The sequence below is a fragment of the Delphinapterus leucas genome, chromosome 11 (assembly GCF_059928025.1).
Source record: "Delphinapterus leucas isolate spDelLeu-1000000601 "Yukka" chromosome 11, BTC_Dleu_Yukka2, whole genome shotgun sequence".
In the NCBI taxonomy this organism is placed as follows: domain Eukaryota; kingdom Metazoa; phylum Chordata; class Mammalia; order Artiodactyla; family Monodontidae; genus Delphinapterus; species Delphinapterus leucas.
The window spans coordinates 21,926,809-21,951,020 of record NC_143139.1 but is presented as its reverse complement, the minus strand read 5'-3'; the positions used below and the strand labels follow the sequence as shown (position 1 = coordinate 21,951,020).

The 24,212-nt window shown below is 38.6% G+C and overlaps 1 protein-coding gene across 4 annotated transcripts in view; it reads left to right on the top strand.

The window, feature by feature from the left end:
• Positions 1-24,212, top strand: part of ITPR2 (inositol 1,4,5-trisphosphate receptor type 2) — a 562,910-nt gene that overhangs the window by 259,630 nt on the left and 279,068 nt on the right. The gene's annotated exons all lie outside the window — the stretch shown is intronic.

Below are 24,212 nucleotides of genomic sequence, written 5' to 3'. Positions count from 1 at the left end.
GTAGTTTTGATTTGCATTTCTCTAATGATTAAAGACGTTGAGCATTCTTTCATGTGCTGTTGGCAGTCTGTATATCTTCTTTGGAGAAATGTCTGTTTAGGTCTTCTGCTCATTTTTGGATTGGGTTGTTTGTTTTTTTGATATTGAGCTTCATGAGCTGCTGGTAAATTTTGGAGACTAATCCATTGTCAGTTGCTTCATTTGCAAATATTTCCTCCCATTCTGAGGGTTGTCTTTTGGTCTCGTTTATGGTTTCCTTTGCTGTGTAAAAGCTTTGAAGTTTCATTAGGTCCCATTTCTTTATTTTTGTTTTTATTTCCATTTTTGTAGGAGGTGGGTCAAAAAGGATTTTGCTGTGATTTATGTCATAGAATGTTCTGCCTATGTTTTCCTCTAAGAGTTTTATAGTGTCTGGGCTTACATTTAGGTCTGTAATCCATTTTGAGTTTATTTTTGTGTATGGTGTTAAGGAGTGTTCTAACTTGATTCTTTTACATGTAGCTGTCCAATTTTCCCAGCACCACTTATTGAAGAGGCTGCCTTTACTCCATTGTATATTCTTGCCTCCTTTATTAAAGATAAGGTGACCATACGTGTGCTGATTTATCTCTGGGTTTTCTATCCTGTTCCATTGATCTATACTTCTGTTTTTGTGGCGGTACCATACTGGCCCGATTACTGTAGCTTTGAACTATAGCCTGAGGTCCCAGAGCCTGATTCCTCCAGCTCCGTTTTTCTTTCTCAAGATTGCTTTGGCTATTTGGGGTCTTTTGTGTTTCCATACAAATTGTGACATTTTTTGTTCTAGTTCTGTGAAAAATGCCAATGGTAGTTTTATAGGGATTGCATTGAATCTGTAGATTGCTTTGGGTAGTATAGTCATTTTCACAATGTTGATTGTTCCAGTCCAAAAACATGGTATATCTCTCCATCTGTTGGTATCATTTTTAATTTCTTTCATCAGTGTATTATAGTTTTCTGCATACAGGTCTTTAGTCTCCCTAGATAGGTTTATTGCTAGGTATTATATTATTTTTGTTGCAGTTGTAAATGGGAGTGTTTCCTTAATTTCTCTTTCAGATTTTTCATCATTAGTGTATAGGAATGCAAGAGATTTCTGTGCATTAATTTTGTATCCTGCAACTTGACCAAATTCATTGCTTATCTCTAGTAGTTTTCTGGTGGCAGTTTTAGGATCCTCTATTTATAGTATCATGTCATCTGCAAACAGTGACAGTTTTACTTCTTCTTTTCCAATTTGTGTTCCTTTTATTTCTTTTTCTTCTCTGATTGCTGTGGCTAGGACTTCCAAAACTATGCCAAATAATAGTGGTGAGGGTGGATATCCTTGTCTTATTCCTGATCTTAGAGAAAATGCTTTCAGTTTTTCACCATGGAGAATGATGTTTGCTGTGGGTTTGTCGTATATGGCCTTATTATGTTGAGGTAGGTTCCCTCTATGCCCACTTTCTGGAGGGTTTTTATCATAAATGTGTTTTGAATTTTGTCAAAAGCTTTTTCTGCATCTATTGAGGTGATCATATGGTTTTTATTCTTCAATTTGTTAATATGGTGTATCACATTGATTGATTTGCGTATATGGACGGATCCTTGCATCCCTGGGATAAATCCCAGTTGATCATGGTGTATGATCCTTTTAATGTGTTGTTGGATTCTGTTTGCTAGTATTTTGTTGAGTCTTTTTTCATCTATATTCATGAGTGATATTGGTCTGTAATTTTCTTTTTTTGTAGTATCTTTGTCTGGTTTTGGTATCAGGGTGATGGTGGCCTCATAGAATGATTTTGGGAGTGTTCCTTCCTCTGCAATTTTTTGGAAGAGTTTGAGAAGGATGTGTGTTAGCTCTTCTCTAAATGTTTGATAGAATTCACCTGTGAATCCATCTGGTCCTGGACTTTTGTTTGTTGGAAGATTTTTATCACAGTTTCAATTTCATTTCTTGTGATTGGTGTGTTCATATTTTCTATTTCTTCCTGGTTCAGTCTTTGAAGGTTATACGTTCCTAAGAATTTGTCCATTTCTTCCAGGTTGTCCATTTTTGGGGCATAGAGTTGCTTGTAGTAGTCTGTTAGGATGCTTTGTATTTCTATGGCGTTTTTTGTAATTTCTCCTTTTTCATTTCTAATATTATTCATTTGAGTCCTCTCCCTCTTTTTCTTGATGAGTCTGGCTAATGGTTTATCAATTTTGTTTATCTTATCAAAGAACCAGGATTTAGTTTTATTATCTCTGCTATTGTTTTCTCTGTTTCTGTTTCATTTATTTCTGATCTGATATTTATGATATCTTTCCTTCTGCTAACTTTGGGTTTTGTTTGTTCTTCTTTCTCTAGTTCCTTTAGGTGTACAGTTAGATTGTTTATTTGAGATTTGTCTTGTTTCTTGAGGTAGACTTGTATGCCATAAACTTCCCTCTTAGAACTTCTTTTGCTGAATCCCATAGGTTTTCGATCATCGTGTTTTCATTGTCATTTGTCTCAGGTATTTTTTGATTTCTTCAGTGATCTCTTGGTTATTCAGTAACGTATTGTTTAGCCTCCATGTGTTTGTGTTTTTTATGTTTTTTTTCCCTGTAATTGATTTCTAATCTCATAGTGTTGTTGTCAGAAAAGATGCTTGATATGATTTCCATTTTCTTAAATTTACAGAGGCTTGATTTGTGACCCAATATGTGATCTGTCCTGCAGAATGTTCCGTGCACACTTGAGAAGAAAGTGTAATCTGCTGTTTTTGGATGGAATGTCCTATAAATATCAGTTAAATCTATCTGGTCTGTTGTCTCATTTAAAGCTTCTGTTTCCTTATTAATTTTCTGTTTGGATGATCTGTCCATTGGTGTATGTGAGGTGTTAAAGTCTCCCACTATTACTGTGTTACTGTCGATTTCCTCTTTTAGAGCTGTGAGCAGTTGCCTTATGTATTGAGGTGCTCCTATGTTGGGTGCATATATATTTATAATTGTTATATCTTCTTCTTGGATTGACCCCTTGATCATTATGTTGTGTCCTTCCTTGTCTCTTGTAACATTCTTTATTTTAAAGTCTCTTTTATCTGATATGAATATTGCTCCTCCAGCTTTCTTTTGATTTCCATTTGCATGGAATATCTTTCTCTATCCCCTCACTTTCAGTCTGTATGTGTCCCTACATCTGACCTGGGTTTGTTGTAGACAGCATATATATGGGTCCTGTTTTTGTATCCATTCAGTAAGCCTGCATCTTTTGGTTGGAGCATTTAATCCATTCACGTTTAAGGTAATTATTGATATGTATGTTCCTATGACCATTTTCTTAATTGTTTTGGGTTTGTTTTTGTAGGTCCTTTTCTTCTGTTGTGTTTGCCACTTAGAGAAGTTCCTTTAGCATTTGTTGTAGAGCGGCTTTGGTGGTGCTGAATTCTCTTAGCTTTTGCTTGTCTGTAAAGGTTTTGATTTCTTCATCGAATCTGAGTGAGATCCTTGCTGGTTAGAGTAATCTTGGATGTAGTTTCTCCCTTTCATCACTTTAAGTATATTATGCCACTCCCTTCCAGCTTGTAGAATATCTGCTGATGAGAAATCAGCTGTTAACCTTATGGGAGTTCCCTTGTATGTTATTTGTCATTTTTCCCTTTTGCTTTCAATAGTTTTTGTTTTTAATTTTTGCCAATTTGAGTACTATATGTCTCGGCGTGTTTCTCCTTGGGTTTATCCTGTATGAGACTCTGTGCTTCCTGGACTTGGGTGGCTATTTCCTTTCCCATGTTAGGGATGTTTTCGACTACAATCTCTTCAAATATTTTCTCTGGTCCTTTTTCTCTCTCTTCTTCTGGGACCCCTATATTGCGAATTTTGTTGCGTTTAATGTTGTCCCAGAGGTCTCTTAGGCTGTCTTCATTTCTTTTCATTCTTTTTTCTTTACTCTGTTCCATAGCAGTGAATTCCACCATTCTGTCTGCCAGGTCACTTATCGGTTCTTCTGCCTCCGTTATTCTGTTATTGATTCTTTCTAGTGTGTTTTTCATTTCAGTTATTGTATTGTTCATCTCTGTTTGTTTGTTCTTTAATTCTTCTGGGTCTTTGTTAAACATTTCTTGCATCTTCTTGATATCTGCCTCCATTTTTTTTCTGAGGTCCTGGATCATGTTCAGTATCATTATTCTGAATTCTTTTTCTGGAAGGTTGCCTATGTCCACTTCATTTAGTTGTTTTTCTGGGGTTTTATCTTGTTCCTTCATCTGGTACATAGCCCTCTGCCTTTTCATCTTGTCTCTCTTTCTGTGAATGTGGTTTTTGTTCCACAGGCTGCAGGATTTTAATTCTTGCTTCTGCTGTCTGCCCTCTGTTGGATGAGGCTGTCTAAGAGGCTTGTGTCGGTACAGTTTTTTCCCTGTAATTGATATCTAGTCTCATAGCATTGTGGTTGGAAAAGATACTTGATAAGATGTCAGTTTTCTTAAATTTACAAAGGCTTGATTTGTGACCTAAGATATGATCTATCCTGGAGAATGTTCCATGAACACTTGAGAGGAAAGTTTATTCTGTTGTTTTTGGATGGAATGTCCTATAAGTATCAATTAAGTCCGTCTTGTTTAACGTGTCATTTAAAGCTTGTGTTTCCTTATTTATTTTCATTTTGGTTGATCTGTCCATTGGTGAAAGAGGGGTTTAAAAGCCCCCTACTATTATTGTGTTACTGTCGATTTCCCCTTTTATGGCTGTTAGCAGTTGCCTTATGTATTGAGGTGCTCCTATGTTTGATGCATAAATATTTATAATTGTTATATCTTCTTCTTGGATTGATCCCTTGATCATTATGTAGTGTTCTTCTTTGTCTCTTGTGATAGTCTTTATTTTAAAGTCTATTTTGTCTGATATGAGAATTGCTACTCCAGCTTTGTTTTGATTTCCATTTGCATGGAATATCTTTTACCATCCCTTCACTTTCAGTCTGTGCATGTCCCTAGGTCTGAAGTGGGCCTGTTGTAGACAGCATATATAAGGGTCTTGTTTTTGTATCCATTCAGCCAGTGTATATCTTTTGGTTGGAGTATTTTACCCATTTATATTTTAGTTGGTTATTGATATGTATATTCCTCTTTCCATTTTCTTAGTTGTTTTGGGCTTGTTATTATAGATCTCTTCCTTCTATTGTGTTTCCTGCGTAGAGAAGTTCCTTTAGCATTTGCTGTAAAGCTCGTTTGGTGGTGCTGAATTCTCTTAGCTTTTGCTTGTCTTTAAAGGTTTTAATTTCTCTGTCGAATCTGAATGAGATCCTTTCTGGGTAGAGTAATCTTGGTTGTAATTTTTTCCCTTTCATCACTTTAAATATGTCCTGCCACTCCCTTCTGGGTTGCAGAGTTCCTGCTGAAAGATCAGCTGTTAACCTTATGGGGATTCCCTTGTAGTTTATTTGTTGTTTTTCTGTTACCGCTTTTAGTATTTTTTCTTTGTATTTAATTTTTGATAGTTTGATTAATATGTGTCTTGCCGTGTTTCTCATTGCATTTATCCTGTATGGGACTCTCTGCGGTTCCTGGACTTGACTGACTATTTCCTTTCCCATATTAGGGAAGTTTTCAAGTATAATCTCTTCAAATATTTTCTCAGTCCCTTTTTTTTCCTCTTCTTCTTCTGGGACCTCTATAATTCGAATGTTCATGCATTTAATGTTTTTCCCAGAGGTCTCTGAGACTGTCCTCAATTATTTTCATTGTTTTTTCTTTATTCTGCTCTGTGGTAGTTATTTCCACTATTTTATCTTCCAGGTCACTTTTCTGTTCTTCGGCCTCAGTTATTCTGCTATTGATTCCTTCTAGAGAATTTTTAATTTCATTTATTGTGTTGTTCATCACTGTCTGTTTGCTCTTTATTTCTGCTAGGTCCTTGTTAAGTGTTTCTTGTATTTTCTCTATTCTATTTCTAAGGTTTTGGATCATCTTTACTATCATTATTCTGAATTCTTTTTCAGGTAGACTTCCTATTTCCTCTTCATTTGTTTGGTCTGGTGGGTTTTTACCTTGCTTCTTCATCTGCCTGATATTTCTCTGTCTTATCATTTTGCTCAACTCACTGTGTTTGGGGTCTCGCTTTCACAGGCTGCAGGTTCATAGTTGCCGTTTTTTTTGCTGTCTGTCCCCAGTGGGTAAGGTAGGTTCCATGGGTTGTGTAGGCTTCCTGGTGGAGGAGCCTGGTGGCTGTTTTCTTGTGGATGAGTCTGGATCCTCTTTTTCTGGTGGGCAAGACAATGTCCAATGGTGTGTTTTGGGGTGTCTATGAACCTAGTATGATTTTAGGTAGCCTCTGTGCTAATGGGTAGGGTTGCGTTCCTGTCTTGGTACTTGTGTGGCATGGGGTATCCAGCACTGTAGCTTGCTGGTTGTTGAGTGGAGCTGGGTCTTAGCATTGAGACGGAGACCTCTGGAAGAGCTCTCCAGATTGATATTACAGGATCCAGGAGGTCTCTGGTGGTCCAATGTCCTGAACTCATCTCTCCCACCTCAGAGGCTCAGGCCTGACACCCAAGCGGAGCACCAAGAGCCCATCACCCACACAGCTCAGGAGAAAAGGGAGAAAAAATATAAATGAAGAAAAATAAAATAAAATAAATTTATTAAAATAAAAAATAAAAAAACATATTATTAAAATAAAAAATAAAAGAAGTACTTAAAACAAAAAAAGAAGAGAGCAGTGAAATCAAGAACAAATCCACCAATGATAAGAAGCACTAAAAACTAAACTAAGATAAGCATGTAAATCAGAAAATAGTCTGTCGCAGACAGCAAACCCCAAGTCTACAGTTGCTCCCAAAGTCCACCACCTCAGTTTTGGGATGATTCGTTGTCTATTCAGGTGTTCCACAGATGCAGGTACATCAAGTTGATTGTGGAGATTTAATCCACTGCTCTTGAGGCTTCTGGGAGAGATTTCCCTTTCTCTTCTTTGTTCGCACAGCTCCTGGGGTTCAGCTTTGGAATTGGCCCCGCCTCTGCGTGTACATCTCCACCCAGACAGGACGGGGTTAAAGGAGTGGCTGATTAGGGGGCTCTGGCTCACTCAGGCTCACTCAGGAGAGAGGGCTACAGAATGTGGGGCGAGGCTGTGGTGGCAGAGGCCAGTGTCACATTGCAACACCCTGAGGCGCGCTGTGTGTTCTCCTGGGGAAGAGGTCCCTGGATCACGGGACCCTGGCAGTGGCGGGCTGTACAGGCTCCCAGGAGGGGAGCTGTGTGTAGTGACCTGTGCTTGCACACAGGCTTCTTGGTGGCTGCAGCAGCAGTGTTAGCGTTCCATGCCCATCTCTAGGGTCCAAGCTGATAGCAACGTCTCATGCCCGTCTCCGGAGCTTTTTAGGTGGTGCTCTGAATCCCTTCTCCTCGTGCACCCTGAAATAGTGGTCTCTTGCCTCTTAGGCAGTTCTAGACTTTTTTCCGGACTCCCGGCTATCTGTGGCGCACTAGCCCCTTTCAGGCTGTGTTCACACAGCCAACCCCAGCCCTCTTTCTGGGATCTGAGCTCCAAAGCCTGAGCCTCAGCTCTCAGGCCCCACCCGCCCCGGTGGTGTGAGCAGACAAGCATCTTAGGCTGGTGCGTGCTGGTTGGCGGCGATCCTCTGTGTGGGAATCTCTCTGCTTTGCCCTCCACACCCCTGTGGCTGTGCTCTCCTCTGTGGCTTCGAAGCTTCCCCTCCACCCACCCCCTGTCTCCGCCAGTGAAGGGACTTCCTAGTGTGTGGAAGCTTTTCCTCCTTCACAGCTCACTCCCAGAGGTGCAGCTTCTGTCCCTATTCTTTTGTCTCTGTTTTTTCTTTTGCCCTACCCAGGTACGTGGGGGAGTTTCTTGCCTTTTGGGAGGTCTGAGGTCTTCTGCCAGCATTCAGCAGGTGTTCTGTAGGAGTTGTTCCACATGTAGATGTATTTCTGAGGTATTTGTGGGGAGGAAGGTGATCTCCGTGTCTTACTTCTCTGCCATCTTGAAGGTCCTCCTTAGCTCTTATTTTAATCTGCAGGATTATAAACTGTTACTATTTAGAGAGGTTTACCTACCCCGAGTCTTCTGTTTCTTGGAATACCTAAAATATTTTGTAGTGCAGGGTGATGAGCAGAGGTAATTAGTGGGAGGGGGAGGTAATTAGAGTCATCAAAATGTTAAAAAGTTCCAAAGGGAAATTCAGCGGTGGGTAACTACTTTCTACTTGTCTCAGGACTAATTATCACTGATCTGCACAACAGTTTTGACTTAATTCTTTAGGAACTGTTTCTGTGATTTTATGTTGTAAGTTAGTAGAATGTAGAATTTCTAAAGCTTTTACTTATTTATTTTTTTGGTTAAAATAGAGTTCTTCCATGGTATATTTAAGAAATGAGAGGAATTTCGACATTTATTTAGTATTTGCTGTACACCAACTCCTGTAGCCGACACTGTCATGCATGGTATATCTTTTAAAATGTTACGACAAACTTTGGAGATAGTTATAAACATCACGTTTCTGAGCATGAACCAACTGAAATTGAGAAAACCCAAGTGTTTTCTCATTGTCAAGAAGCTCTATGTGATTTTAACTCAGGTCTTTTTGATGATAAGTTCCAGGCTCTTTAATGTAAAATTGCACTTTCTGATATAATACTTTGTTATTTAGAGATGTATTACGCTTTCACGAAGTTAGAATACCTCTTTCTTTTACAAATACATATTTTGTAAATATTCTAGAGGATAAATGTAATGTTGCTTCCCCTTTCAGAACATTTAATTCTTTTATTTTAATATAGAACAGCTCTAAACCTCAGCAAAATGCAGTATGCGTTTGTAAAAGTTTGCCCCCAAAAACCACCGAAGAGTAGGGGTGAGATGTTCCATGAAGGATGTTAGTCACTGGTCTGCAGTTTAAGTTCCCAGTCATGAGGGAAAGTGGAGAAAGAACCTCTTTTATAGTGTATATCAATGGCATCCTCATAGCAGTTTAATAAACAGTTTGTATTGATGTGAGAAAGAAGATGAATAAGTCATCTGAGGATAGTCATCTTATTAAAGATAAAAATGCATTACATGTGGGCTATAAAACTATTTTTCTAGGGACTTCAGACGAATACAAGTCAGTGAAGCTGAAATGTATTTATTTATTTGTTGACTTCAGGATTTATCAGTTCAGCAAATGGTAATAATTTTGGGTACTTAAAGCAGGAAGTGATTTAATACAAGGAATTAAATTTTTGAACAGTCTGGAGGAATACAGTTTAGAGGCTGCCACTGGACTATTGATTTCAGTGTCAAGCAATCATAGCAATGATTCAGAGGTGAAGAAGCTGCTTCGGCTAATGCCAGCACTGCTGCGCCACCACCGCTGACGCATACCTTAGAAGCTTGTGGCCAGATAACAGAACCCTCAGATCTATTGGGATTTTCTTTTCAGCCCTCATAGCCACAGGAAGATGGCCTTGAATGGATAGTGTATTAAGAGTATAGGTTTTAGAGTCTAAAGCTGTATACAGTCACTAACTGTATGTATGACTTTGGGTAACTTATTTTAATTCTTTCAGTTTTATTTTCATTGTCTGTTCAATGGACTTAATAATGGTACTTAGCTCGTACGATTACTGTGAAGGTTAAACGAGCAAACTCTGTGCATGTGGTGTGTCAGTTAATATGGCTTCAGTGGGAAAATATAAACAACAAGGTGACATATTATCTACTAACAAGTCAAGAAGTGAGGCTCCAGTTTTAATTAATTTATTGTCTCAATGCAATCATCATGGACCACTTCTGAGACTGATCTTTCTCATGATTGCATCACGACAGCAGCATCCTAGACATCACAACACTGTCACAAAAGAATGTCTGTGCTTTTCTAAGTCTCCTGTTTAGGAGCAAGTAAACCTTTCCCAGGCGCCCCTTAGTAGATTCTATCTCATGCCTCCTTGGCCAAAGCAGGACCACATGTATACCTCTAAACCAATGGACTATAAGATTAGCTTAGACTAAATAAAAGATGCTCTGCAGGCTAGGAGACTCTCCCCTGAGTTACGTGGGGGAAGGATAAACGAAATCAAAATCTGCTGGCAAGAAGGAAGAAAGGATGTCGGTGTCTGCCAGAAGTCCACAGTCAGTGAATGCTTGTTATAATTATTATTGGTTTTCATGTGGAACACAGTGTGCTGTTTACTATGATGCATATAGAATTATGAAATCTTAAAAGATACTTGTTAAATTAAAAGATACTTGTAGGGTTATCAAGTCTATTTCCTGTGTAGTATTTGTTCTCTCTCTAAATAGGTCACCTAAGTGAGATATTCCTTAAAATAAAACAAACTTCTGTGATGGGAAATTCAATACCTCCCGAGGTAGAACATTCTGTTGAAATTAATGTATTGCTTAAGAAATAGAATAGTACCAATAAGAAGTCTCTGTGGTCCATCCCTATATCCCAGAGGAAACCATTATCATGAGTTCATGTTAATAATTTCCTTGCTTTTCTTAACTGTTTTACCATGTATATCTATATTTTTAAAACATTTAACAAAATGAAAAGTATTTCACTTAGTCTGTTTTAGATATGTTTTGTCCTCCATCTTTGTTGTTGTATAGCAATGACTTTATTCATTTTCTCTAATATACATTATTACATTTTATGCACATGTTTATCTAGTAAACTGTTGATGGACATTTTATGTTCTTTACATATCTAAAAGTTTTAGAAGAAAGTTTTAAAGAAAATTTGCTACAGTTTTAAAATTTGCTACCAAAAGGAGCTTAAAAAACTTTTTAATGTCACCTGATGCACATGTTTAAGCGCCCCTTCAGGATATATATTTAGGTGTTAATATCTGGTATGTTTACTTTTACCAAATAATGCCAGTTGTTTTCCAAAGACCAAATGATACTCCCTCCAGGGTGTATAAGAGTTTCTGTGGTTCCCCATCCTTTTTTTTTTTTTGGTACACGGGCCTCTCACCACTGCGGCCTCTCCCACCGTAAAGCACAGGCTCCGGACGCGCAGGCCCAGCGGCCACGGCCCACAGGCCCAGCCGCTCCGCGGCATGTGGGATCCTCCAGGACCGGGGCACGAACCCGTGTCCCCCGCATTGGCAGGCGGACTCTCAACCACTGTGCCACCAGGGAAGCCCTCACTTTTCCATTTTTGATAATTGGGTGTGTTTGGTATATTATCCCTGTTGTGATTTTCATTTTGCTGGATTATTATGAGGTTGAGCATGTTTTTATATGTTTATTGGACATTTAACTTCCTCTTCCAGTTTAGGTTAAGCTAAATTCTGTGTGCGCAGGTAGTTAGGTCCTACCAATTCATGTATAGCTACCTAAGGTTAAAAATATTTTTGACATAAAGTCATGGTGATGCTATAATTCAAACTTGAACACTATCTTTTCATCTATTATTTATTTTTTTCTTACTTTATTGTGTTGGTAAGGTTTTGCAGTACAATGGTGAATAGATGTGGTGATAATGGGTATCCTTGTTTTGCTTCTGATTTTAAAGGGAATAATTTTAATATTTCACTATTGAATATAGTTTTATGGTACTTTTTTTTTTGTAGATACCTTTTACCAATTGAGGAAATTCTTTTCTGTTTTTCGTTTGCTAATTTTTACTATGGTTGTTGACTTCTATTAAATGCAGTTTATGCATCTGTCAAGATTGTTATTTTTCTTTAATTATAATCTGCTAATTTTGATAACATGAATCATAAATAGAGCTGCTACCATAGTAACCTTGCATTCTAGAATAAGTGTATCTTGGTGATATTTTTTACAGTACTACATCCAGTTTGCTAGTATTTTGTTCAGGATTTTACATCTTTGTTGTCAGTGAGGTTGGCCTCTAATTTTCCTTTCTTGTACTGTTCCTGTCAGTTGTTGGTATCAAGGTTAAACTAATTCTGTAACAAAGTGAGTTACACAATCTTCCCCTTTCTTTATCTCTTCTGTGAATGTTTGGTAGAACTTTTCTAAATCTGCCTGGGCCTTGGATTTAGTTTGTGGGAAGACTTTAACTAGTAATTAATTTTTAAAGTTTATAAATTCATTAAAATTTTCTATGTTGGGTCAGCTTGTATACTTTTCTGGCTATATACTTTAGTTTTCAAATTTATTCATCTTATTTCATTATCTTTTTTTAAAAATAAATTTATTTATTTATTTATTTTTGGCTGCATTGTGTCTTCTTTGCTGCGTGCAGGCTTTCTGTAGTTGCAGTGAGCGGGGGCTACTCTTGGTTACCGTGTGTGGGCTTCTCATTGTAGTGCCTTCTCGTTGCAGAGCACAGGCTCTAGGCGTGCAGGCTTCAGTAGTTGTGGCGCATGGGCTTAGTTGCTCTGCGGCATGTGGGATCTTCCTGGAGCAGGGATCAAACCCGTGTCCCCTGCATTGGCAGGCGGGCTCCTGACCACTGCACCACCAGGGGAGTCCCTCGTTATCTTTTTAAGTATCTGCTATATCTGTAGCTCATACCCCTTTTTCATTCTCTTCTTCTTTTTCCCTTTAGATTTCACTCTTTGTGTTGTTCAGTTCTGTGGGTTTTGACAAATGTATAATGTCAGGTACAATCTCACCAGAGCTGGATATACTTTATTCATCCGTTTAATGAGTCTATTTTTGGCTTTGTTGAGCTCCTGTGTTTGTTTGCTATTTCATTATATTTATCCTACTATACTATAGCCTTTTATGTTGACATACTTTTCAGACTTTTAAAAAATTTAATGATATAATTTCCTTCTAAGGAGCTGCATCCCACAGATTTTGACAAATGGTATTTTTATTACTGTTCAATATTAGATATTTAAATAATTTCATTATGATTTCTTCTTTGGCCCAGTATAGTTTCTTGGAAATCAGTTTTTAAATTTCCAAATGCATTCTCAAAATTTGCCCATTTTTTGGTTATTGAATTCTTAATTAACTTGTAGCAAGAGAATGTGGTTTTGATGGTATCAGTTATCCAAAATTTGTTGAGGCAATTTTTGGTCTATTATATCTTCAGGTTTTAGAAATATTTAATGTGGGCTCAAGAAGAATGTGAATGCGTGTAAGTTTCCTTATATGTGATTAGTAAATCTAGTTTATTGTATTTAAATCATCTATCTAATCACAAATATTTTTGTTTTCTTGATGTATCAAAAATTGAGAGAGATTTGTTGACATTTCCCACTATAATGGTAGGTTTATCAGTTTCCCCTATAGTTCTATTAATCTCTATATGTTTTAAGGCTATTTTATTTGATGCCTATAAATTTTCAATTATTTTTAACGGGAAACAAAAACCTTTTATCAGTTGAGATTTATTTTCTCCCACTTCTGATGATATTGTTCCATGTCTTCTGGCTGCCGTTGCTACTGTTGAGAAGTTTGCTGTGTGTTGAATAGTGGTGCTTTAATTCTGATTTTAAAACTGATTAAATGTTTGTTAAACCTTATTATTGCCTCCATATCTATTAGTTTCCTTTTTATATTTTCCATACCTGTGACTTTATGCTGAATTTGAATAGTTTCGTAGAGTCGTCTGAGTCGCTCTTCAGGCATGTCTTATTTGCAGTTCACTTTGCCTCTTGACTTTTAATTTCAGCCATTATACTTTTTCACACCTGTAATTTGACTAGATAAACCTTTTTGGTCATTTTTGATCATCTTTTGTTGCTTGCTAATTTTTGTGATTCCATATGGCTATTTAATAGCCTGTATGTAATACTAATTCCATGTTTCATTATATATTTGGTCATCTTTGATTATGAGCTCATATCTTTTATTGATAGACTTTGTTTTTAGAGCAGTTTTAGGTTTAGAGAAAAATTGCACAGAAGGTACAATGCCCTTATATCCTCTCCTCCCCTCCCTTCAGTTTTCTATTATTAACATCTTACATTAATTAATGTGGTACATTGCAGTTGATGAGCCAGTATTGATACATTATTATTAATTGAAGTTCATAGTTTACTTTAGGTTTTGCTGTTTGTGCTGTATGATTCTGTGGGTTTTGACAAATGTGTAATGCTATGTACAGTATCATATAGAATAGTTTCATTGCCCTAAAATTCCTCTCTGCTCCACCTATTTGTCCCTCTCTTGTGAATCCCTGAGCCCCTGGGAACCCCTCAGGAACCCCTGATCTTTTTACTGTCTCATGTATAGTTTTGCCTTCTCCAGAATATAGGTGGAATTGTACCATATCTAGCTTTTTCAGACTGCCTTCTTTCATTTAGCAATATGCATTTGAGGTTTTTCTATGTCCTTTTGTAACTCACTAGCACATTTCTTTTTATTGCTAAATAATACTCCATTGTCTGGATGTACTATAGTTTGTTTATCCTAATTCACCTATTGAAAGACCTCTTGATTGTTTCCAGTTTGGGGCCATGATGAGTAAAGCTGCTGTAAACATTCGGGTCTAGGTTTTGAGCTCACATCTTTTGGATTTAAGGATTTGAAAGACGGTATGTTTTCCTCCTTAGAGTATTTGTGATTACCTTGGCCTATGGCCAGGGGGCGCTGTGAGCCTGAGACCACATTGCTCCCTTCCCACACACGGGTCTAAAGGCAGGAGTCTCGGCTTTACCTACTCGGATTTGACACTTGCTTAGAGCTGGCTTGTCTTTCTGGGTTGCAGGCCTGGTACTACTGGCATTTGCCTTCAGGGAAACTTACCATGTTGCCCTGAAGCTTGGAACTCTCTGATCTGGTTTCAGTTTACTTTTTTTCCATTGTAGATGGTGGGTGGGGTCTTTCAGAGTTGTCCTTCATTTCCAGTGAGCCCAGAAATGCACTTAAAATAGGTTCTGTATCTAGGATCTAGTGGTTTTCTAATAGGAAGACCATTTGCAGTTTTAAGTGTGCTATTCTTGCAGAAGTCCTTGGGAATGTGTTTACTTAGATAGTAATTAAAAAAATGTATTATGAACTTAAATTCTTTGGAATATGTGAATTCCTCTGAAGTTTGTGTTTAATCCAGAGAAGATTTCATTTGCCTCATTGAGACACTTTGAGATACGACATTTTGTAAACATGTTAGACAAAGTTTTTGGCTTGGAACTTTTGGAGCCCTTTTATTAGTGGGAATTCTATCCCCAAATCTTGAGTGAAAGTGGGCTTGTCTTTGTATATAGGAGCTCAACAGAGTTTTCTCCCTTTTTTGGCTTTGACCAAGCCAAGCCAAGACAGGTACCCCTTTGTTCTTCTATGGGCCACGTTTTTCCCTGGCTCGTCACTGTGGGTGTCTCCTTTAGGTATTCCTGGTCCTGAGGCAGGTTTCTGGTCAGACCTTCCATCTTCTTGGGATTCAGGCTTTGCTTCTTTTCTGTTTTGTGTGTGTGAGACAAGTTAAAACTCAGTTGTTGGTTCTCAGCTTGGGCTGATGCCCTCAGGGCCAACAAATGAGTCAGTGCTTGATTACTGCTTGGAAATTTCATGTATTTTTCTGGTTTCCGGCCTCCGTTTGCTTCCTCTTTACCAAAAAGAGATAGTTTAAATATTTTATCTATCACTTCAGAATGTTGTGTAGTCAGAGGGGTTCCTCTGCACTTCTACTTCAACATTTTCTATTTCTGACGGTTCTTAAAAGTAGAAAACTCTATTTTGAGCTCATATATTTATCCTTGTAATGTCTGTTTACTAATGTTAGTATTGAGGCACTGTGGACCATATCTGAACCTACTCTACTTGATTTGCTGTCATTTTTCTCCAGAGAACAACCCTTTTTTTGAATATTCTGCTTAAAGTACAATTTCATCCCTTCACCATCATGCTTCCTTGCCTTTGTACGCACCTGAATTTCTCATTTCCCTTCTTAAAGTTTGTTATCTAGAATCAAATCTAATATTTGAGCTATGGCTCTTGTCCTCAAAGAATGAACACACAGATTAACACACATAAAACAGTATGACAAATGTATGATTGAATATTGAACTGTTGTAGCACAGAAAAGGGAGAGGTCAGTGTGGGACTGGCTACTTGGAGAAGGCTTCAGTGTTTTGAAAGATTGGGAGGATTTTGTTAGTGATTCAAGAGTGATCACAAGAGAAGCAGAAATTCAACAGGAATAAGTGATTGGTGTTTGAAGTGCCTGGGACATTGGGAGCCTTTGAAGATTTGGGGGAAGGATGGTTCAGCAGCACAAGAGGCTAAAGGAGGGGACCAGTTAAGGGCCTCTTGCCCAAGTTCAGGTATGAGGTTAGGTAAGCAGGAACTAGGGAAGCAGCAGTAGAAATGTACACAAGTAGGTGCATTGAGAAGCCAGGAGAATGGTACATTTATAATAGATTAATATAATGAGAAAAAGTGAGAAACTACAAAGTTACTAATTGTACGCGGCCAAATAATCTACATTATACGATGAATCAACTGCCAGAGGTAGTGACAGTTTATTGTAAACAGAATGAAATATATCACATCAATGGAAACAGCCAGTAGCAGGCAGCATGTACTCTGGCAGGCCAATCAGATAATAATCCTTTGTTGTTCAGTAGATCTTTACAAAGGCTCTAAACACAGGATGATTGGCATTGTTTTAAAACAGCTCATAATGGTCTTTGTGCCTGCTCAGATATCAGAAGACCAGATAGCATTAAAGTAAGTCTTCATTTTAGTAATCAGAAATGTTTCCGATGACATAAAAGTGCTTTTTTCCCCTCAGTGGTAAACTCTGTGTACTTGGGGCAATAAATGTGAATTGATGATCCATTTACTAACACTAACAAATCTCAGCGAAGCCAAAATTATCCCATTATTGAAGTCGATCTCGTAGAAGCAGGGGGAGGACGGGTGGATTTGGTCTTCTAGTAAGCCCATGGTGTCCCTAGTACCTATGAGCTTTATTACCTAGTGTATCTTCCAGGGTTTCCCTTTATTATCTTGCCTTCCACGACATGAAAAGATTATACCATTGGTGCTGAAAGCTTGATGGCTAGGGTGTAACGAGTTGACTGTCTCAGTAGTGTTACTAGCGCCTCACATTCAAATATGTTGTGTTGACTTCTAAATATAGGAAGGGGAGGGATTAACTCAGGAAGCCATACCCGAGTGGGTTAAGTCAGGATTGCCCGTTATGCTCATTCACCTCTTAAGAGGTGAGAAGCAGGCCGCATGGGCACCACAGGACACAAAGTTCCCACCCGTGTTAAATATTTTGGTTGTTGTTAATTTTTCTTCACAGTGATTGTGCTTCTGTGTCTGCATATCTATATTTATTTGTCTCTGCATCTAGCTACCTACCTATATGTGGTCGCCTGCTCCTTTAAAAAGAAATTATAGTCATCACTGATGCCTGATGTTTAAACCATCTATCTAGTTTTTACTTCAAGGACTATTTTTTTCCTTTTCGGGGTTTCTGATTGATTCTTTTTCATATCTATGCATTCTAGATTCATATCTGCCTGTTTTCACTTCATAACTTTTTGTTCTTTTAACGGGTGTGTGATGTATGGGGCAGAATTAACCGGGAAGTGTCCCTGGGGGCTCACTCTGGGTTGCCTGGGCAACCAACTGGCTGTCTGTTTGCAGGGTGAGATGCGGTGGTGTGAGGGGCAGGGCAACATCTTCTCTCCTAAGAGGCTGTGCACTAATTTGGCTTCTCATGGGACCTAAGGCTTCTGCCCCTCAGCAGGAGCATTCTCATTTCTGTGGGCCTCATAGCTCGTGTACCTGGTCAATTCCTACAAACAACAGGTACCTGAATCCAGACTGCCTGGTGCCCAAGACGTTTTGTGTACATCCATTGACCCGTTACTCTCAAACTTGCCTGGTGAGAAGTTGCTACGAGGTAGGGGCACGGGTGGTTACTCAGAAGTGTAGACCCAGACTGGTGTTAAGCAGAGCAGCCGTACCTCCCCGGGGGGTGATGGAAGGCTGGGGCGCACACGCCTTCTCTTCTCTGCTGGCCCTTGGCTTGTAGTTCCCCCTTTCCCAGTAGAGCTCTCCCTTATCCCCGCCGAGTGATGCTATGGGGTCATCCTGAGCCGCGGTAACCACAGAGGCGTCCACCTGGGGTGAGAGATGTTGTTCCTCACTTTATCTCTATGATTATTTTAAACGTACTTATATTTCAAAGTCCTTTCAGATTATTTGATTGTTTGCATTTCACTGGGAATGATATAATCTCATTACTGATTTTTTTGTTGTTGTCTTTCTTAGCATTAACTTTCCTCACAGGTATTTGAATTTTAGTTTGCTGATTTATCTTACTGAGAGAATGAATTCCTTCCTTCCTTCCCTCCTTCCCCCTCTCCTTCCCTCTTTTGCTTTTTCTCTGCTTCTCTCTCAGCACTCCTTCGCTGTCTGATGGTTTTTCTCTTACCTCCACATCTCATTACTCTTTAAAAGCAAAACCCAGTTTCCATTCTTTGCCAACCACTTCTGATCTTTTTTCTTTGATGAAGCAAACAGGTAAGGAGGCTGATCCCTCTAGAAAGATATCTTGAAAGAAAATGGTGCTTTCCCAAGTGTTAGTACTTTGATTCTGCACAGCAGGGAAATCGTTCTATATAGACTTGGTTTCTTCAGCAGAACTTCTGATTGACTCTTGGCAAAAGTAACTGGTAGAATGTCTAACCTTCACTGCTTGGTTCAGAAAGACTACATGAGTTTCAGACAGAATATCCCTACAGGATCTGACCAGTGAGGGACACTGTGATAGCTACATGGAGAACTTGTATCCATTCATTTGGGAGAGTGCTTTCTGGAATGTTCCTTTTACGGAATTTGTTTTCTTGTCTCCACTTTCTGTTTTTGCCCTCAACCTCCTTGTGTATTTATTTTACTCGTTTATATCACATTACATATCTCTGTCCTTTATGTCTGAGCTGATGTTGCTGAAGGTGATTGCTACACATGAGTGTCAAAGTCCTTTCACAAGACGTGCATCCGAAAACTAATTTTTGGCTTTGAGCCAAATGCTACTTACACACACTCTCATTCTATTTGGTTGTAATGCAAGTTCTTAAAGGTAATGCTTGTATCTCCTGAGTTTGTTTCTTCCAGTTATTTCCAGGATAAGAATCTTTTTCCCTCTGGTCTTCTGGCCTACATTTAAAATTAATGCCGTTTTAGCACAAACTTATTATTTCCTTTCATGTTATAGAGGACAGTTACTATTTTATTCAGTTTTTCACTTTGCCATTTGTTCTCAATTTCATATAAGTTGGTAGCGTGGATTTGAACTTCCTATATGTTTTTTTCCTCAACGAGTGGCTTGCAAGGAAATTATAGAAGTTGATTCATTCAAATCGGAGCCACCTGTGTCATTGGGCCAGGCAGCAGCGTTTCCTTAATGATTGCTTGCTGAAGAGGGAGTCGAAGAGGTGGTGGTGCTGATTTCTTCCTCTCACCTTCTATACATACGGCCCCCTCTCTCAGTCTCATTGGGGTGTGCTCTGAGGTGACTGTGACTAAGAATGCTTTCTTCACATGACATCAGGTAGCAGACATAGTCTGTAAGGGCTCTATTTATATCGCTGTTTTCATTTCCTGCACAGTGCTTTGTTAACCTTTGCCACCCTGCTGACTAAAGGGTTGCCTATCCTTTCTAATTTCATATAATACTGGTGAGGAGCGAATTAAAAAGTATTATATAATATGAATAAAGTATTATAGAAAGTATTATAGAAAAAAGTACTGTACATTGCTGTGCTATAGTGGGTTCCTGTTGTACCCCTAGGAGAGCAGCTATTAGTTTACATCGAACATACCTATCATCAGTACATTCCTTTTTCTGGAATATGTCTTTAAGCAAAGAGAATGCACTCCAGTGGTACATCCTTTTTTGGTTACTTATTTATCAGAGATATAGATAGTCAAAGAGATTTGGGGTATTTTCTGGGACATCTGATTAAACGTCATCAAATACTCATTAAAATGGCATCAAATGAATCTGAAAATGCCATGTTTGTATTTGTCTTAGGACAAAGGAAAGGAAAACAGGTTTGGAGTAAGACTAAGAATACGCATTTACCCTCTAGAAGGGCAGGGATTTGTGCCTAGGGTGAGGGAAATCTGGAGGGGCGTTATCGGCCAGTGTTGGTGGACACAGCCTCTCCCCTGCACTGTGGATCTTGGACCAAGCCTTCAAGCAGCCTTAGGTGCCAGCCAGGGAAGCAGAAACGACCATGACCCCATGATGGTCTGAATTAGCTTTACAGACAAGGTCAGATAATTAGATCTAGGCTGATGTTAGGGTTCCTGCATCCCCCTGGATATCATCCTGAATGGGTGGTATGTGATGTTAGTCTTAGGTGGGAGGGAGAGAAAGTACCTCATTCTCCCACAGTGAGGCTATCATTCAGTTGTCTGAAGGAGGTGCTATTTACTAGGAAGAGCTTCAACTAAATTATCATATGGTTGGTCAGTCAAGTATAAAAGACTGAGTATTAGATTTTTTGTGTGTGTTTCGGAGGGAGGTGGGAAGGGAAAAGGATGGCATTTGACGTCTGAAGTTGGGAGGAGGGTGATTGGTAAATGATGCCACTGATTCAGTTAAATAGTGGATACAGGAAGAGAAGGCTGGGAATCCAGACGGTGAGCAGAACGCTTTGCAGTCTTGCTGACTTGATGACATTTGCTGGGGAAGGACACCTGTCACTTCACTGGGATGGGGACAAAGAGAAGACATGCACTGAGCTATTTTTTTTTAACAGACCTTTATTGGAGTATAATTGCTTCACAATACTGTGTTAGTTTCTGTTACACAACAAAGCGAATCAGCCATATGCATACACATGTCCCCATATCCCCTCCCTCTTGAGCCTCCCTCCCACCCTCCCTATCCCACCCCTCTAGGTCATCGCAAAGCACTGAGCCGATCTCCCTGTGCTGTGCTGTTGCTTCCCACCAGCCAACTGTTTTACATTCGGTAGTGTGTATATGTCGATGCTACTCTCACTTCGCCCCAGCTTCACCCCCCCACCCCATGTCCTCAAGACCATTTTCTATGTCTGCCTCTTTATTCCTGCCCTGCAACTAGGTTCATCAGTACCACTTTTTTTTTTAGATTCCATATGTATGCGTTAGCATATGTTATTTGTTTTTGACTTACTTCACTCTGTATGACAGACTCTAGGTCCGTCCACCTCACTACAAATAACTCAATTTCGTTTCTTTTTATGGCTGAGTAGTATTCCATTGTATATTGTATATATGTGCCACATCTTCATCCATTCATCTGTCGATGGACATTTAGGTTGGTTCCATGTCCTGGCTATTGTAAATATGCACTGAGCTATTTTAATCACAGCTGTAGTAGATGCAGGAAGTTCTACATTGTAGGATTTGGAAAGTTCTTTTTTTAAATAAAATGATTGCCCTTGTTTAAGTTAAGGAGCCAGATCCTCATTAATTTGTGCCCATGTTTAGTTCACCATATGGTTCATACAATATTATTTTCTTATATCATTTTTGCTGTTGATCTAAAAGGCGTTTCCATGCCTGATGCCAAATAAATTTGAGAGCAACGCTGTGTTCAGAACCACTATTTGTTTAGGTATTCACTCTGAGTCTGTCTAGATCCATGCAACCATCTAATTTCTAGACTCTTCCCTAAATTTCTAGACCCTTCTAGACTCTCCTTGCTATGTTGTTTCTGAATGTATTGCTTTATGTTACAGTATATACTGTGCAATTAAAAATCTAGCCACCTCAATAAAATCACTTAACTAAGTGGTTCCCATATTCCACTAGAGGAAGTAAATTCAAGTTCCTCCAGATGATTGGAAACAATTACAATAAAGTGCAAGTATTTTTGGAGTTCCATATTTATTCTTCATCACTGCTGTCAAAAGGCTAATATGGATATTTACTATAAGCATGGCATTGTTCTCAGTGTTACACATTTCTTTTTTTCCTGCGTCTGCTCAGCTCTGGGACTCTGAATAAATTATAATTCTACATTTTACACATAACTAATATTTTGTCATTAGGATAAAGCCACGGCTTTGTAGATTTGGGCACTGATGTAGGGCCAAATTTGCATAGGATATAAAAAATATAATTAATTTCTTCCCTTTCTGGAGGAGAACTCTCAGAACATCTTTACTTAGAGAATTTTGGCATCAACATAAGAAAACAAAACCTCACTGTAGTTATATAGTTTACATATTTCTTAAATTCCCCCAATCTCTGTTTTGGGATCTTCCAGATGTTCTGTGGGTTAATATTTTTGTTCAGTTTAATTACATTGAATTATTTTCTGAAACTAAAGGGGGCCGTTTGTTGAATTCTCCAGCATTGCCTCCTTTTGTTGACTGCTGGCAATTTTAAATTAAAATAAGTTTTCTTCATCATTCCCATACTTAGAAAGTTTAGCATTGTCTATATCCTCCCTTGGGCAGAACTAGAGAACATAACTTTTTGTAATGTAGTACATCTTCCCTGAGATTACTTTTCTTAAAACAAGGCAGTTGCTTTTTTTGCAGGCCATTGTTTGAAAAATAGACTTACATATATCTGCCAAAACTTTGCCTGTATTTCTGACTGATTTTTTTTAAGTTGACATATGTCAGAAAGATCTCCTTTCCACCTTAGGAGCTTTGTCAGTCTTTAGACTTGGTAGCATCTTAATCCTGGCTTGGAATACAAGGGTGGTTTTCTTTAATATTTCTTCTCTTCCAGAAAAAAAATGAATATGGCCTTTTAAAATTCAGCCTTCACCTTTGTGATCAGAAAAAGGAAATTTAATTATATTTCTAGCTTTGCAATTTCTATTTCTCATCAATAAATTATTTTTGGTATCAAATAGAAACGCTGTTTGTCTCATGCTCTGACCTCCAGCCTCTTCCATCTAAACAGTTTATATTTACGTGAGCCACTTGGGCCCCTTCCCTCTTCTACACTGACTTCACTTACATATATAGTTTTACATTTTCTTCTACAACTTTTTCAGATTCACTTAGTGTTTATTGTCTTGTAGACAATATCTCCCATTCTTTTTTCTCTTTTATTTACCTGGGGTGGAGGTTGGATTGCTTTCATTTCTTTCCTAGGATTTATTAGCATAGGTGACACAACCCTGGAAGGAAACAGTAACAGTTTGAATACTTGCAGTGTTTTTATTCTTTACTTTTTGCAGTTCCAGTTCCATTGAGTGAAAGAGATAAGGTGGTCAGAAAATTTTGGAGAGTATCCTGTCATAGTAAAACAAAGTGAGATTTAAAGGAAGTGGTAGTGAGCCATAGAATCAGATGCCAAAGACAGTTTTAGTAATTGAGTCATTGACACATAAAAGAATTTTAATACAGTAGATTATTCTTTTGAGGAATTTAGTGGGGGTAGTAATCTGAGATGCAAGACTACTTCCCAGAATGGGCGATATCACAGAAAGTGCTTGGTTGGCCTCAACTTGGCCATATTTTCAGAGAGTTAAGAAAGAATCAGTAGAGGGTAGAAACTGTTCGTGCACAAGAAACAGAGATGAAGCAGAGAGAAGAGGCAGGGGGAGATGGAATTTAAAACTCCGTGCTTCAAAAATTCTTTTTCTCTGAGACATAGCAGGGAAGGTAGACGGTTTTGTAGATGATACTGGACATTTTCAGATGGAGAAGAGGCAATGTCATGTAGGGGAATTTCCTTATGCTCAGTAAAATGGGAGAAGAGTTACTTGCTAAATGGAGTTCAGATTGGGAGCCTCCGTCTTGGACAATGTTTGCCTGGAGAGAAGTCAAAGAGGAACACGGAGCTTACTGAGCAGTGGTGATGGCACCGCATGGGCCAAGTCACTCGCCTGCTTGAAGCCTTCCATCAGAATTCTTTGACTAGCAAGGAAAATGTATATATTTTTCTTTCTTGGTTTGCATTAATTTTGTGATTTTTCATGGAACACAGTAGGAAAAACAGGGACAAATAAAATTTATCAATTGGCTTCATATAGTTTTTACTTTTTCCTGAGCTTAGATTGGAGTCCCCTTTAACTGTGAGTCCAACACCTTCAATGTAGTCAGGACTTTAGGGTGTTTTTTAACCCACGTTGAACTTGACATTCATCCCAAGTGCAATTTTGTACCTGTTGTAAATCAGGGAGGTGGTCAGGCCCCACTCCATCTAATGGTCCACTTTTGTAACATGCTTTGTCAGTTCTTGTCATTTTCTACACACTTGTGCTTTTCTTTCTACAGTGCCTTTGGCTAAGGTGACTTCTTCGCCTAACAAGTGTACCCCTGCCCTTCCACACCCCCTCATACTTAACTAAGTAGTTTTCATCTTTCAAGACCTTAGCTTAAATTTCCCCTCCTTCA